This window comes from Ovis aries, chromosome 4, assembly GCF_016772045.2.
Source record: "Ovis aries strain OAR_USU_Benz2616 breed Rambouillet chromosome 4, ARS-UI_Ramb_v3.0, whole genome shotgun sequence".
Classification (NCBI taxonomy): domain Eukaryota; kingdom Metazoa; phylum Chordata; class Mammalia; order Artiodactyla; family Bovidae; genus Ovis; species Ovis aries.
This window is the reverse complement of record NC_056057.1, coordinates 105040903-105058764: the sequence shown is the minus strand read 5'-3', so window position 1 is coordinate 105058764 and position 17862 is coordinate 105040903.

Genomic DNA, 17862 nt, shown 5'->3' with positions numbered 1-17862 from the left:
TAGGAATGTAACCAAGTCTCTGGTGACTTAGTTTCTAGGGACAGGGGGGCCAGTTCTTGGGGTCCAGCTCTCACAGGTTTAGGGCATCCAGGGGGAGCACCAGAAACAGGAAGAGATATTTCAGAGACCTAAAGATTTAATTAAGGCAGAACACTCATCAGATATGCACAGTGCCTGTGATCCAGTAGGACTGGGTTTCCAAGTTGTACATGACTTCAAAGCAACAGGTTTCCAAGGCCTGGGTGACTCAGATAGGGTTGGGCTCCTGAGTTCAGGAAGGTAAAGTGCCAAGTAAGAAAGCAATGAGCAAGCCTTCTGCCCGGGTGGCCAACCACATGGCCAAAACCCTCCATTGACTTGGCAGCCAGTTTAGCCTGTGATTTCCTAGGGAACTGAGGGCCAATCTGTAGGACAGCTTGGCATGGAGCTGGGGACAGTTTTTGAGGGCCAGACGGCCAGACTCTGGGTGTTGTCAGTGTCACAGGGTGGGTAGCTGAGGGTCTTCAGGTTAGGACTCAGCACTAGGGCTTGGGAGGGTCTGAGAAAGGCTAGAAACTCACCAGGTGAGGGGCATGGGAACACGTAAGATCTGGAGATGTCCACCACAGTTGGCAGCTAGGAATGTGCAGAGCCAGAGCCTGGTAGGGAGGCGAGGCCCCATAAGTCAAGGTAAGAAAGTGACTTAGAGACTTGGGAGTGACCACATGGTTGGCTTCTGGGTCTAAAATATTATTTGCCCCATGAAAGAAGGAACTTGTCTCTCTTTTTCTCTGCTGTAATCTGCACTGCTTAGAACACAGCCTGGAATGAAAGACACACTATCTCATTGAGACCCAGTTATGGCTCTCTAAGGTCAGGGCTGATGGTGGCCCTTTCAGTCCTGGGAGACAGAGCAGTCTAATGAGAGAACTGACCAGACATTTTTTAAGTTTATTTACTAGGATTAATATCTACATGAAGCACTGATGGTAAAAAGTCATGAGGAATAAACTTGTAAACAGTCATGGTCCTGCTTCCTAGGTGGTGCTAGTGGTAAGGAACCCCAGCCAATGCAGAAGGCATGAGAGATGTGGGTTCGATCCCTGAGTTGGGAAGATTCCCTGGAGGAGGGCATGACAACCTACTCCAGTACTCTTGTCTGGAGTATCCCAAGGACAGAGGAGACTGACGGGCTACAGTCCATAGGGTCACAAAGAGTCAGACACAACTGAAGCGACTTAGGTCCCCAGCACCTCAGACACCAAGCCCAGGTGTTAGAGGGTGAGGTTTTTTTGTCAGGGATGCCCCATTGCTAAGGCGACCTTGGAGGAGGGAGGCGGCTTCAGTGGGAAGCTGGTGGGCCAGGAGCGAAACTCTAGACCTGACTTGTCCTGAGAAGGCAGGAAATGACTAAAACTGAACCCAATCACCAGATAGTTTCTATCTGGATCTTACTCAGTGCATATGTAGATTAAAGGAGTTCCGAGCATGCGCACTGGCAGTCTGGAGCAGCCTGAGTTGCGTAACAGCGAGGGGAAACCGTTTGTCATATGCGGTTGGCGATGGGCGCAAAATACTCCATCTGTTGGATTTTTTCCCCAGTGGCAGCAAGAACTGGGAGGTAGGCACATCTGCACAGAGAACCGAGGGGCTGACAGACGAGAGGAAAGGCCTGTATTGCTTACATGAGCTAGCAGTGCAGGGAGGGAACCCCTGCCGCCAGGAACGAGGGACTCTGGACTCAGGCTCCTGGGAGCTCTGGAGAAGAAGCCTCTGACATACAGGGGATGGGGAAGCTCAGGTCGGGACAGGGAGACAAGTTAGAGAACTGGGCAGACTAAAGCCAGGTCTAGGGAGAAGGCTGCATGAGAAGGAGGAAGAAATGGCAGGATCTGTTCCAGCCCAGCTCTGGAATGGGTAGCCCATTCTCTGTAACATAAGTGACCCTCTTAATGCCTTTCAAGGCTTGGTATCACCACCATCATCTTCATCTTCCTACCCTTCATCATCAAAGTACCATTTATTGAGGACTTCCTTTTTGTTCAGTTACCTCACTTAATTTGCACAAAAGTGCTGAGGCCGGAACTCCTTGAGGAAACAGGCTCAGAGAGGTTCAATGACCTGCCAGAGGTGACTGTTACTAGGTCCTTAGTTGGTGGGTTGCAGAGCCAGACTTTGCATTAAGGTCTGATGGACTCCAAACTCCGTAAGGTAGCTCAGAAGCTGGGGGCACGGACTGTGGAAACAGACTCGCTAGTTGTGTGGCCGGGGCAACTCCCTGACTCAGTTTGCTCATCTGTAAATGGGAATGATGGTGATACTAGAACCAGTTCATAAGGTGCTACTGAAGAGTAAGTGACAAACTGGAAAATATACACAATGGATAATGTTTTAGAACAAAAAGTTTTGCAATATTTGGGGCACACTTATACTAAAAATTACTCTTTGCTTTGTCTGAAATTCTACTGGAACCGAACATCTGGTGTTTTATCTAGTCACCCTATGGAAGGGGGCTCCCAGGCAGGCTTGACCCCTTTGCCCAGCTCAGAATTCTTGACTTTAGTGGAGCTGGGTCCTCCCTGGCCTCCCAGCCTCCTGGTTTCTGGTCCTTCACTTTCATGCCTCCAGCTCTCTCCCCTCCTGGCCTCCTGGCCTCAGGGCCTTTCCTTCCTTCCAGCCTCTTCCAGGGCGTCTTCCTCCGTCTTCCTGTATCTTCCTCTCGCTGATACAAGCCAGTCCATCAGCTGCTCATTCAGGTGCGTGACTCCTGTCTCTCTTAACTGGGCGCCACAAGCCTGTCACACAAAGCTCTGTCTTTCGTGTTCGGTACACGTACAAGTTTCAGTAAATTCTTGCTTCATGAGCAGTTACCGAAATGGAAGCAGCTTCCTCAGGGAGCCACTTCTGTTTTCCTAGAACGGCTGGGGTTGTGCAGGCAGACTAAACCAGAAAGTCTTTGTGTCTCTGGAGGACCCCAGTCAGCCCCCCTCCCTCTGCTCTGCAGCCCCGTTTCACTTCTCCTTCCCACAGAGGGGAGTGGCTTGGGCAGAAGTTTGTTTTTTCCTCCACCAAGGAAGTGGCCCCTCCCTTCCACTGCAGTAAGGAATCAGCCCAGCCCAGGGACCCTTAGAACACAGCAGGAGGGGGGGCGCTCACAGATGCTCGTCCAGCTTTGTTGCACCTTGTCTCAGGTGGCATCAGGCCTGCCTGGCTCCTTCCCCTGTTCCTTAGCCCAGGGTGAGTCCTTGGATGGACACCTTGCCCTTGATACTCTGCCCTTCCATGCTTGCCCTTGTCTTTCCTGGCCAGGTGTGGCCCTTGGAGGCTGCATCACTAAAGCCAACCTTCCAAAGAGTGAGCCTGAGTCACAGGAGGGCATATTAGAACACTTGTAGCTGGCCCTACCCGTGGATTTTCGGATTCAGAAGTCTGCACTGTGAGAATTTGCATGTCTATCAAGTTCCCAGGTGATGCTGAGGCTGGACCCAGGGTCATGCTCTGGGACCCACTAAGTGTACTAAAGTTTCTGGGTCTGCAGCAGGTTGAGCTTCTGAGAGGTGTTCTTGACTCTTGGCTTCCTGATCAGAAGACGAGGGATCCTGAGTTAGAATGACAGTCTTCCGCAGGCAAGTTTTTCATGGCTGGTGTCCCTGTAGCATGAAGGACTGAGTTTGGTTGTGGCAGAGCCACTTGGTAATCCTGTCTGGGCACACTGTCAGAAACCATGGAGTGGTGATCGAGGGATGCTTAGAGCTGGAAGGGCAAGACTTTCCCACAATGTATTTATCACCCAGTGGAGACACACAATGAGAAGTAGGGGTAATGATTAGTCACTTTCAATGTAATCACATCACTCAGTAGTGGGTTCTGAGGGTGCTGCTGGGAGCAGGTGGATTCAACTCTTGAGCTGAGTCCCTACCAGGAATTGCCCTCCTTGTTCAAGATACCTCCTTCCTCCAGGGGCAGGTCATGTCCCTTGACTGGTCAGTGCTGGGGTATGGCCTCCTTTCCTCAATTCTGGACACTCTGAGGGGCTATCCCAGCTCCAGAGCTCCCTGTTGGGGAGTGAGGCCTTTTTTAATGGCCCCTCACAGCTCAGCTCCTCCCTCTGCCTGAGTCTGCAGCCTTCACTCCTCACCCATCATTAAACTTGAGAGCCTTCCCAGTAAACCTCCTGCGTGCCAGTGTGTGTCCCAGAGTCTGTGTGCCTGGGAAACTGAGACATCTGTTGTTGTTTGGTTGGTAAGTCATGTCCGACTCTTTGTGACTCTGAGGACTGTTACACGCCAGGCTTCTCTGTCCTTCACCATCTCCTGGAGTTTGCTCAAACTCATGTCCATTGAGTCAGTGATGAATCCAACCATCTCATCTTCTGTTGCCCCCTTCTCCTCCCACCTTCAGTCTTTCCCAGCATCAAGGTCTTCTCCAATGAGTCAGGCTCTTTGCATCAGGTGACCAAAGTATTGGAGCTTCAGCTTCAGCATCAGTCCTTCCAATGAATATTCAGGGTTGATTTCCTTTAGGATTGACTGGTTTGATTTCCTTGCAGGCCAGGGGACTCTTAAGAGTCTTCTCCAGCACCAAAGTTCAGAAGTATCAGTTCTTCAGTGCTCAGCCTTCCTTATGGTCCAATACTCACATTCATACATGACTACTGGGAAAACCATCAGTTCAGTTCAGTTCAGTTCAGTTGCTCAGTCATGTCCGACTCTTTGCGACCCCATGAACTGCAGCACACCAGGCCTTCCTGTCCATCACCAACTCCCAGAGTTTACCCAAACTCATGTCCATTGAGTTGGTGATGCCATCCAGCCATCTCACCCTCTGTCGTCTCCTTCTCCTCCTGCCCTCAATCTTTCCCAGCATCAGGGATTTTTTTAAATGAGTCAGTTCTTCGCATCAGGTGGCCAAAGTATTGGAGTTTCAGCTCCAATATCAGTCCTTCCAATGAACACTCAGGACTGATCTTTAGGATGGACTGGTTGGATCTCCTTGCAGTCCAAGGGACTCTCAAAAGTCTTCTCCAACACCACAGTTCAAAAGCATCCATTCTTCAGCGCTCAGCTTTCCTGTTTATCTCTAAATCTGGGGAAGGTAGGCCAGAGAATGAACACTTCTAGAAGTCAGAGGAGGGTTCTGTCTTTAGGACCTGGTATTCATATGAAGAAGATGGGGCAGTGATAGGGTCTGGAAGCATTTTCCTGCCCTCTGCACTGGCTCCTTGCTCCTGAGACCCTGGAAGCCTGAGATTTATAGCTTGCTCCTCTCCTGGGACTTTAACTCAGTCCATCTGCTCACTCCCCTTCCACCCAGACTCTGGTTCCTTTCGCATTCTTCCTTGTACTAAGTCCTGAGGTATTACTACAGAGAAGATACTCATCTGTCAGTCATGACCTTTTATCACCGTAAAAGCCACTTGGGTAGATACCATCATCAGGAAGAGATGTCTGGAAGGAAAACAACACTGAAACTATGCAGGGAATCTTTGAAGGGGTCCCCTGATAAGGTGCTGTGAGCATTTACAAAAAACAAAGATGCTCTTGAAACATGAGGTGCCCAAAGGACTTCAAGATGTAAGGATTGCTGTCCTTGATCAGAATGACTTCTGGGCTTCCGTGGTGACTCAGTGGTGAAGAATCCACCTGCCGACGTGGAAGACATGGGTTCAATCCCTGGTCCGAGAAGGTCACACATGCCATGGAGCAACTAAGCCTGCGTACCTCAACTACTGAGCTTGTGCTCGAAGAGTCAAGGAGCCGAAACTACTGAGACCAGGAGCTCTGCAACGAGAAACAGGAGAAGCCACCGCAATAAGTAGCCCCTACTTGCTGCAACTAGATTATAAAAAAAAAGAGAGAGAGAGAATGACTTCTGGGTTGAACTAGGGAAGCTCTGCAAAGGCAGACAGGAGGACTAGCCTCCGGGCTTGCAGTAGGCTTTAAACAGACATCGACTGAGTAAGGAAATGTAGGCTGGGTTGATCTCTCTGTCAGATATCTCTTCCTGAGAAACACTGATGATGTCAGCTAATTTTTAAAAATATGTTTATTTTAACTAATTAATTTATTTGGCTGTGCTGGGTCTTAGTTGCGGCACTCAGGACCTTTGATCCTTGTTGGGCCATGTGGGCTCTTCAGCTGGGGCATGTGAATCCCTAGTTGCAGCTCATGGGATCTAGCTCCCAGATCAAGGATTGAATCTAGACCCCCTGCATTAGGAGTAGGGAGTCATAGCCACTGGACTACCAAGGCAGTTCCAATGTCAGCTGATTTTGAGACTCTAAAAATATTCCCACCATGCTTCCATGAGACCTTTGCAAGTAGTGGCCCCCGAAGATTCCAGAGACCCCCTACCCCCACTGAATCCTACAGAATGTGAAAGAGAAAGTCCATTTGGAAAGTGTATCTGAAAAGGAGTCCTCAACTGCCTCTCCCCAAAGCTTTCCTAACCCTCCCACCCATGGGCAGACTCAACCTGCCCTCCCCTAGGACGGCACCACCCCCCAGGGCCTCCTCTGAACACCAGGCTCTGCTCATGTAACTCTGCACTGCACTTACTTCTGGACAAGTTTCTCCTCCCCGGCCTGTGAGCTCCAGAGGGGCAGGGGCCATGCCTGCATTTACGTCCATGACCACGGTGCCTGGCACACTAGGTGGAGGGGGAGCATTAATATTTATTGAGTGAACCAACAAATGACATACGTTTCTTCCAGAAATAATCTACGGTGGGAAAGATAGGGCAATTCATTTTGTGTGTCTGTGTTCAGTTCAGTTCAGTTGCTCAGTCGTGTCTGACTCTTTGCGACCCCATGAATAGCAGCACGCCAGGCCTCCCTGTCCATCACCATCTCCCGGAGTTTACCCAAACTCACATCCATCAAGACAGTGATGCCATCCAGCCATCTCATCCTCTGTCGTCCCCTTCTCCTCCTGCCCCCAATCCCTCCCAGCATTACAGTCTTTTCCAATGAGTCAACTCTTTGCATCAGGTGGCCAAAGTATTAAAGTTTCAGCTTTAGCATCAGTCCTTCCAAAGAACACCTTAGGGCTGATCTCTTTTAGAATGGACTGGTTGGATCTCCTTGCAGTCCAAGGGACTCTCAAGATTCTTCTCCAACACCACAGTTCAAAAGCATAGTTCTTCGGCATTCAGCTTTCTTCATAGTCCAACTCTCACATCCATACATGACCACTGGAAAAACCATAGCCTTGACTTAAACGGACCTTTGTTGGTAAAGTAATGTTTCTGCTTTTCAATATGCTATCTAGGTTGGTCATAACTTTCCTTCTAAGGAGTAAGTGTCTTTTAATTTCATGGCTATAATCACCATCTGCAGTGATTTTGGAGCCCCCCAAAATAAAATCTGACACTGTTTCCCCATCTATTTGCCATGAAGTGATGAGACCAGATGCCGTGATCTTCGTTTTCTGAATGTTGAGCTTTAAGCCAACTTTTCCACTCTCCTCTTTCTCTTTCGTCAAGAGGCTTTTTAGTTCCTCTTCACTTTCTGCCATAAGGGTGGTGTCATCTGCATATCTGAGGTCATTGATATTTCTCCCAGCAGTCTTGATTTCAGCCTGTGCTTCTTCCAGCCCCGTGTTTCTCATGATGTACTCTGCATATAAGTTAAATAAGCAGGGTGACAATATACAGCCTTGAGGTACTTCTTTTCCTATTTGGAACCAATCTGTTGTTCCATGTCCAGCTCTAACTGTTGCTTCCTGACCTGCATATAGGTTTCTCAAGAGGCAGGTCAGGTGGTCTGTATTCCCATCTCTTTCAGAATTTTCCACAGTTTATTGTATGTTAGTCATAGTCATATCCAACTCTTTGCCACCCCATGCTGTAGCCCGCCAGGCTCCTCAGTCCATGGGATTCTCCAGGCAAGAATACTGGAGTGGGTTGCCATGCCCTTCTCCAGCGGATCTTCCTGACCCCAGGGGTCAAACCCAGGTCTCCTGCCTTGCAGGCAGATTCTGTACCATTTGAACTAGCTGGGAATGGATGAAACTTTATTCTTCCAAAATCCTTGAAGGTGATAAAACGGAAACAAAGAAAAAAGCTGACAATGTAAGCGGGAGCACACAAAACAAGACTGATTAGAAAACTGGGGAGAGAAAAAACAAGATGTTCTCTATGAATCTGGGTTCGTTTTGATCTCAGCTCCTTTTCTGGAAACCAGGGCTTTCTGTATCTTTTTGACACAGTGGAGGACACTGAATACAGAGAACATAATGACTTTCTTTGTTTTACTATGAAGCTGACCCCCACCACCCACCTCCAACCCCCAGTTCTTAGATTTTGTCTGATTCTCATAAAACAGGCAAAAACCGACAAGTCAGTTTCCTTTGACACGAGTTTCGTTCACAACAAAAATTCAAAACATATACCAAGAAAGTCAACTGATGAATTTACAGCTAATGCTTAGGTAAGCTGTGCTCTTGCAGTTGCTATATAAAGCATTCGATGAGAAGTTATGGGCTTCCCTGGTGGCTCAGTGCTAAGAATCCTCCTCTAATGCAAGAGACCCAAGTTTAGTCCCTAGGTTGGGAAGATCCCCTGGAGAAGGAAATGACAACCCATTCCAGTATTCTTGCCTGGAGAATTTCATGGACGGAGGAGCCTGGTGGGCTATATACACGGCACATTTTAATGTTCCTGAATATCAAAGTGATTTCAGCCTGCAAAAGGGCATTTGTATATCTTTCCCATTAAATGTATTTCTCTTTTCCTAAGTGTCCCTGTTTCCTTTTTATTCCCCAGAGACATCTGTCATGTCTTCAGGTTTTTGTATCAATCTGCCACTCAAACAGGACTTCCTTGGTAGTCAAGTGGTTAAGAATCTGCCTGCCGATGAGGGGTGCGTGGGTCTGATCCCTGGTCTGGGAAAATCCCACATACTGTGGGGCAACTAAGCCCTCGTGTTTCAACCACTGAGCCTGCACACCCTAGAGTCCATGCTCTGTGACATGATAAGCCACCACAGCTAGAAAGTATTCTTCACTCGCTGCAACTAGAGAACGCCCAGGCAGCAATGAAGACCTAGCGCAGCCAAATAATAATAATAAATAAAGGAACATGGAAGGAGAAAGTTTTGGAAAATAAAAGACTAACAGTTCAGATTTACCAAGATTTGCTATGTCCCAGGGTCTTTCTAAACATGTTATACTGCTACCTCATTGAATCTTCACAGCAACCTCGTGAGGCAGGTTCTGTGAACTCACCGACCATGCACGTGGGAGTTTCGCCCAAAATCACGCTGGTGTTTGTTGATGGTGCTGGAGCGTGAACTCTAGTGGGTGATGCTCTGAGCCTGTGATCTCCTCTACCGTAACATCCTACCTGCCTTCTGTGATCAAAATGAGGAACAGAGCAAAGGGAGGCTCTTGCTTCAGCCCAGTTAATGAGAACTGATACATGATTACCTTGCATGGAGGATGTCTTTCCCGGGTGCTACTGAAAGGAGATCCAACCAGTCCATTCTAAAGGAGATCAGCCCTGGGTGTTCTTTGGAAGGAATGATGCGAAAGCTGAAACTCCAGTACTTTGGCCACCTCATGCGAAGAGTTGACTCATTGGAAAAGACTCTGATGCTGGGAGGGATTGGGGGCAGGAGGAGAAGGGGATGACAGAGGATGAGATGGCTGGATGGCATCACTGACTCGATGGATGTGAGTTTGAGTGAACCTCAGGAGTTGGTGATGGACAGGGAGGCCTAGTGTGCTGCAGTTCATGGGGCTGCAAAGAGTTGGACACGACTGAGCAACTGAACTGAACTGAACTGACTGAGCTTGTCTGCTCTGATGCTTCTTGGCTGTCTCCACCCTCAGAGTCACCAGTATTTAACACAGAAAAAAAGATTCTATATCTGGTTCTCACCCTCTCTCCCTTACTCTGTTGCTGTCTATTTCAAGGCTTTCTGTTGGATTCTCATCAAAAGAAAATCTCTTCTACTGATGCTTAGTAGACACTTGAACTTCCTTCTCCCCTCCCCAGCCTCCCTGTTGTTCCCAGACAGAGAACCACTGAAAACAATTGAAAGGTCAGAGGTCAATGACAGGAGTCAAAGGATGCTGGCCTGGCCCCCTAAACAATGGTTGAGGGTCAGACAAATGAAAACAGAAGGGTGGTAAAAACTTCTGCATCTGTGAACCAATTAATTAGACCCTGTGTCCCTGTGGCGTGCCTGCAGGACGCCTCAGGTCCCATGTGGGCAGCGCTAATGAAACAGCGCTAAGGTGAAGGCTTCACGGAGAGACTGAGCTTTCCGAAAAATGCATGGCCTTTCAGAAACCTATCTTATTCATATATTCCATTCATGATTCCAATCAATATTTGCAGTCTGCCTGGTGTGAGCAGGGCACAAGGAGGAGGTGGTGGTGGTAGCTTAGTCAGTCGTGTCTGACTCTTTGCGACCCCATGGACTGTAGCCCGCCAGGCTCCTCTGTCCATGTGATTCTCCAGGCAAGAATACTGGAGTGCGTTGCCATTCCCTTCTCCAGGGGATCTTCCCGACCCAGGGATTGAACCTGGGTCTCCTGCATTGCACGTGGTCTCTTTAACCAACTGAGCCACCAGGGAAGCCCCAAGGAAGAGGGGATGAGGCCATGCTATCTGTGAAGTCAGGGAACTTCAGGTGACCTGTTCTCCACCAGGGCGTAGAGGGTGTCAGCTCAGCAGGAATGAGCACCTGTGACCTCTCAGATCTATTCTGTGCTCCTTTTATTCACCATCCAGTGTTTCAGGCTAGACTCTCTGGCATGCACAAGACACCTTCTCTACTTTCCTTTCCAGGAGTGAGGGCATTTTGTTCTGGAAAGAGAGGCTTTGAGGCCTGCCAACCTAGGGCAACTCAGACCTCAAAAGCCAAACAGGTTTGGGCTCTATATTCAAACTCTTGTCCAAACTCTTTAATTTCTTTGGCCACACTCTGTGACATGTGGGATCTTAGTTCCCTGACCAGGGATCCAACCTGTGTCCCCTGCAGTGGGAGCTGGGAGTGTTAAGCACTGGCCCACCAGGTAAGCCCCTAGGCTGTGGCTTCTGAATCTAGAAAAAGAGGAAGTCTGGGAGAGGGAGTTCAGAGGGTGGATGAGGTATGGCCTCCATCTGCCCTGGGCTGTGAGGATCTCTAGCAAGCCTTTTGCATCCTTCATCCAGGATGTGTTGTTTTCTCCCTGGGAACTGTTTATTGAGTCCAAATAACTGCTGGCTGGATTCCTGGCCATGCTCTGCCCATTCAGCAAACGCTCTGTGTTGTTCTCATGGCAGAGGGTGATTTCTGGTCTTCGGGTAACCAGGGGTGCAAGAAAAAGTCATGTTTGAAGCTGGAAAAAATTCCTCACTCCAAAATTTTCCTTGGGACACAGTATTTAAACTTCTGTCACTGACGAGACTTTGCTCCTCATTTTCCTGAATGACTCAAATGTTTGCTTCAGACAATGGCAGAGTGTATCTTGCTTGAATCATTGGATTTCTGTTATTTTTGTAAGATGTGGGTGGGCAATATGACTCAGTATTTTTCCAAGAGATGTAAAAATTATATTGCCTATTTTGGATCATTTCGTGCTGAGATCTGAAGCCTTTTTCGTGAATTTCAAATCTCGGAGCTTGGGAAATTTTTGTTTTCGTTTTGCTTCTCAATCATTTCAGATCTTTCCCAGATAAAATGTTAAAGGAAAATGACTTTAAATTACTGAGCCATAGTTCTAAGTTGTGAAATATATTTTGAATTATAACCTATCCTACATTTGAAAAATAAAAAATTTGCTGAATCTAGGAGTGTGTTTGCCATCTTGGTTATTAAAAAAAATTGGGGAATGTGGGGTAAGTAGTATTTTGAAGATCATCTAATTCAAAACCTTATGTGTGAACTTCCCTGGTGATCCAGTGGTTGAGCGTCCACCTGCCAATGCAGGGAACATGGGTTTGATCCCTGGTCTGGGAAGATCCTACATGTCATGGGGTGACTAAACCTCTGAGCAATAATTACTGAGCCCATGGTCTGGAGCTCGTGAGCTGCAGCTACAGAAATCTGCCCACCCTAGAGCCCAGACTTCACAAGTGAAGCCACCAGCCATGAGAAGACCAGTGCAACCACAACCAGAGAGTAGCCTGTGCTCCTTGCAACTAGAGAAAGCCCGTGCCTAGCAATGAAGACCCAGCACAGCCGTAAATAAATAAACCCTTATGTGGGCACTTCTCTTTGGTAGCTGAGTTCTCTCTGAATGCATTAGGTGATGGAGAGCTCTTTGGGTACGAGGCAGTACCGCTTCTGCACAATACTTTCACACAATACTAAAACCTGCCTCCCTGTGCCTTACAAACCCTAGTTCTGATTCCTATTCTTCATGGATCTCTATTGTAACAGTGTGATAGGTTTTAAAACACTTACTGCTGTATTTTCCTTCTTGATAAGTCAAGTCCTTTAGTGGTCTTTCCAGTATCAATATCAATATTAATGGTAAGATAAGAGTCTGAGGCTTAGTGTCTCCAGGGAGGATAGTGTTATCTGATGAACTGTGACCCCCCCTCCCGCCACCCAATTCAGCTGTTGAGGTACTAACCTCCAGTACTTCAGAATGTGACTGTATCTAAAGATAATATCTTCAGAGATGATGAAGTTAAGACAAGGTCTTTAGAGTGGGCCCTGATCTGATCTTACTGGTGTCCTCAGAAGAAGAAGAAAATTTGGACATACAGAGAAGCACCAGGAGCATGAGAGCACAGAGGGACAGCACAAGGATGGTGGCCTCCAAGCCGAGGAAAGAGGCCTCGGGAGAAAGCACTCCTGCCAACACCTTGATCTTGGACTTTAAGCCTCCAGAACCACGAGAAAGTGATTTCTATTGTTTACGGTTCCCAGTCAATGGCATTTTGTTGCAGCGCTCCTAGCAAATGAATATAGATTTGGCAACTAAGAATAAGGAAGCCATGCCACTAGGGCAGTGATGTTCAGATAGGAGGAATGGAGGGGAACACGAAGTCCTTCCGGAATATGTGCAGGAGAGCCACTGCGCAGAACTCCAGCGGAGCGTGGAGAATGTGTGTGGCCCCAGGGCTCTCGCTGTCCCCGAACTCCGCTTGCCTCCAGCCTAGAGTTGGCCCTGAGGGGAGACACTAAGGGGCGGCAGAAACATCTCCAAAGCACTGGTGCAGAGTCAAATTTACCATGAAGCTAATGAAGCTTACGTCTCAGGGCCCCTAACTTGTTGGCGCTTCTTCCAATGTCTGAGGAGGTGCCCTAGCAGAGTGTTCACATAGTCGTGTTTTTTAAAATTGGCAAGGAACTTCCCTGGTGGTCCAGTGTTTAAGAATCCATCTTGCCCTTGATTGAGGGAAAGGGATGTGGGTTTGATCCCTGGTCGGGGAACTAAGATGCTACAAGTTGAGGAGCAGCTCAGCCTGCACGTGGCAACTAAGACCTGATGCAGCTGAATAAATAAAATGTATTTTTTTTAATTGTCAAAAGACAGTTTTACTGCAGTTGGTTAAAACTGCTGCCTCTTTCCGCTTGGACTTTCTCTCCATCACACTTATCGTCCTGTTGAGAATAGCTACAGCTAAGAAAAATTTGAGGTGGAGTTTCATTTTGTTTGCTTTTGTGGAACATATTTGTGTGCGTTGTAGTCGTGTCTGTGTGCAGTTATTTGATGGCTAGCTGTCCTGGGGTAGGAATGGCCACCAGGTTGCGGTGTGCTAGTGAATGTTTAGCAGCGGATTTGTGGTGTTGGCTGATTTCCGAAGCAAAGACATCACTAGACAGCAACGGTCCATCTAGTCAAAACTATGGTCTCTCCAGTGGTCATGTATGGATGTGAGAGTTGAGCCATAAAGAAGGTTGAGCAACGAAGAATTGATGCTTTTGAACTATGGTGCTGAAGAAGACTCTTGAGAGTCCCTTGGACTGCAAGGAGATCCAACCAATCAACCCTGAGGGAAATCAACCCTGAATATTCATTGGAAGGACTGATGCTGAGGCTGAAGCTCCAACACCTTGGCCATATGATGTGAAGAGCCAGTTCATTGGAAAAGACCCTGATCTGGGATGATGGACGGCAAAAGGAGAAGGAGGGCAGCAGAGGATGAGATGGTTGGATGGCATCACTAACTCGATGGGCATGAGTGTGAGCAAGCTCTAGGAGTTGGTGATGGACAGGAAAGCCTGGCCTGCTGCAGTCTATGGTGTCTCAGAGTCGGACACGACTAAGCGAATGAACAACTATAGCAATGTGGTGTAAATACTCCCACTGGTGCACATTTCAAGCTCTCAGTGTGACATCACTGTAAGCAGAGCTGGAAAGAGGACACACCATTATATAGCATTCACATCCAATAGACTCAATAGGTGTAAATAACCTTAACAGCATAATAATGGTAAAATGCAGTGAGATAATTGGGAGATGATGAATTTTGAGTATTTATTATCTTTTAGTTATTATTTATTTATTTAACTTTTAATAATGTCTCTGTTTAACAACAGACTCCTCAAATTTCTGAAAACCTGACCATGGAGTCCTGTGAGCCAGAAGGAGCCGGCTTCATCACAGGGCTGTGAACCAGCACATGTCTACTGCCCACTTTGTAGATTCACCCCGTTTTATGTCAGGAAGGGGCAGGGCTAGAATCAGGAATTTGCTATGAAACAGGTGAATAAGGGAGGAGAAACTAGGTTTTTAAATATCTGGGACCAGAAGCTAGTCCGGAAAATTCTTTCAGTCATCAGGTATATAAATTTGCACATACATGATTTGGTTCTCATCAATGCCTAGTTGAAATGATAGCTCTTGCCTGTCAAGAATATGACTGATAATGCAGTTTGTACACTTATAAATTCTCTGTAGAGTTAAAAGGAAATTTTGATGGTTCTTAGCCCCTATCCACTTTCTTCTTTCATATCTTCTCTGACAACACTCCTTTTTGCTTTTTCTACCCTAGCCACTCTGGCCTCCTTGCTGTTCCTGGAATTTACAGGGTATATTCCTGCTCCAGAGCCTGTGCACTAGCTCTTTTTTCTGGAATAGTTGGCCCAGGTAGCAAGACTCCCAGTCCTTCATCATTATCATGTATAAGTCATTCAGTCACTTTCTCATGAGGCCTTCCCTCAGCCTAAAGCTACCATCCGTCAGCCCTCACACTCAGTTGTCCCCTTGTCCTTCCCTTTGTTCAGTTGCTAAGCAGTGTCTGACTCTTTGCGACCCTGTGGACTGTAGCGTGCCAGGCTCCTCTGTCTTCCATTACCTCCCAGAGGTTTGCTCAGATTCATGTACACTGAGTTGGTGACACTGTCTAACCATCTCATCCTCTGCTGCCTTCCTTCTCCTTTTGTCATCAATCTTTCCCAACAGTAAGGTCTTTTCCAATGAGCTGCTCTTCACATCAGGTGGCCAAATTATTGGAGCTTCAGCTTCAGCATCAGTCCATCCAGTGAATATTCAGGGTTGATTTCCCTTAGGATTGACTAGTTTGATCTCCTTGCAGTCCAAGAGACTCTCAAGAGTCTTCTCCAGCAATATAATTTCGAAAGCATCAATTCTTCAGGGCTCAGCCTTCCTTATGGTCCAACTCTCATATTTGTAAATGACTACAGGAAAAGCCCGGAGAAGGCAACGGCACCCCACTCTAGTACTCTTGCCTGGAAAATCCCATGGATGGAGGAGCCTGGAAGGCTGCAGTCCATGGGGTCGCTGAGGGTCGGACACAACTAAGCGTCTTCACTTTCACTTTTCACTTTCATGCATTGGAGAAGGAAATGGCAATCCACTCCAGTGTTCTTGCCTGGAGAATCCCAGGCACAGGGGAGTCTGGTGGGCTGCCGTCTATGGGATCACAAAGAGTCGGACACAACTGAAGTGACTTAGCAGCAGCAGAAGCAGCACAGGAAAAGCCACAGCTTTGGCTATATGGACATTTTCTTGGTTGAAATTTATTTATAAGAGCTTATTGCCTAGGATGTGAGCTTCCTATATTAGGATGCAAGTTCCATGAGGACAGTCAATTTTTTTTTAACTTTTTAAAGTTCACTGCTGCACCCCTGGCTCCAAGAAGAGGGTCTGAGACACAATGGTAATGAATTCTTGTGATCTACTAGTCTAGTAATCAGAAAAGAAAGTCAAATTCAGATCGTAACGGCTCCTGCTGATCTCTGTCTCCCTTGTTTCCTTTTTTGCTTAACTGCTTTGTAATTTTAGAAATAATGCATGCACATAACAAAATTAGAATGATACAAAAAAGTGTAAAAGTATAAGATGGAAAATAAACTTCACATTCCCTTCCCCGAACTGCTCCCTCAGACTCACTCCTCAGAAGCCCCCACTGTGAAGATTTTCTGCTTTACATTTTATGGTAGTTATGATACAAACTGACATAATTTGTTTATGACTGTTTCTTGAATTATCAATGTAGAAAGTATCTACTAATTCCCTGCTATGCAAATAAAGAATTTAACATATCTATAATGCTGCCTACTCTCCCTAATCAGTTTTATTAGATATGTTATTTCACTTCTTTACATCTTCTATGGGATATCTTATAACCTCACATAAAACACTAAAGCCTTTTTTCTGGGTTTGCCAAATTCAGACAGATCCTATTGAATCTCTGCGGACAGATGAAGAAATTTGCACATTTCCTTTCCTTTCTTTTCTTTTCTCATCTGCCTCTCATTTCTTTATTATACATTTTTTATGTTATCAAGATTTAAAATATACATTCTGTTCTGTAGCCATAAGTCAAGTTTTCCATGTTTTGACTGTAGACTGATTCTAAAAATAAAAATCATGTAAAAAGCCATAACAGTATTGTAATCATTTGAATATTATTCAGGGACTTCCCTGGTGGTTCCCTGGTTGGGAATCCACCTGCTGGTTCAGGGGACACGAGTTCCATCCCTGGTCTGGGAAGATCCTACATGCTGTGGAGCAGCTAAGCCTGTGCACCACAACCACTGAGCCTGTGCTCCAGAACCCGTGAGACGCAACAGGAGAAACCGCTGCCACGGGAAGCCTTTGCACTGCCACTAGAGAAAAGCCCCTGCTCGCCGCAGCTAGAGAAAAACCTGCACAGTAATGAAGACCCAGCAGAGCCAAAAATAAATAAACAAATGGTATTCACCATTGAACCCACAGTGATTAGCTCTGTAGGGTAAGAATGTAATCCAATGTTATGAAATCTTTGAAGCCTAAAGAAAAATCACAGATGCATTAATCTTCTTTTACTTCTAGGTCATTGTCAGCTACCATTGCTTCTGATTTTTTAAGTCACTCTATTTCTTGGAGTTCCTGATTTATTTTTCTGGAAGTTCTGGGGTTTTGGGTTTTTTTGTTTGTTTTTGAAAACCACTCGTATGATACTTTTTTTTTTTTCCATGCAGGGTAAGTATCAAATTTTCTAAATTCTGACAAGTCCAGGAACATCGGTTTGCACTTCTATTTATTTGACTGTTTGGTTGAGTATAGAATTTTAGGTTCAAAGTCTTTGCTTCTCTAAGCTTGGAAGCAGGGCTGCCTTCACTCCAAGGAAGAGAGCAGCATGAAATACAACAAGCATTGGTAGCTGAGAGTGACCTGGAAATAACTGAAGTACCATTAAAGAAGCCTTATATTTAGAAGGGCCCTTGTTTGGCTTAAGTCTCTCCTGTCCCAACTTGGAAATCTTGTATCTACTTATTTTTGGCTGCACTGGGTTTTCTTGCTATGCAGGTTTTTCTCTGGCTTTGGCGAGCAGAGGCTACTCTTTAGTTGTGGTGCTCAGGCTTCTCATTCCAGTGACTTCCCTTTTCGAGGAGCACAGGCTTTTGAAGTTGGGATTCCCCGGCTCTAGGGCCCAGGCTCAGTAGTTGGTGGCCCATGGGTTTAGTTGCTCTGAGGCATGTAGGATCTTCTC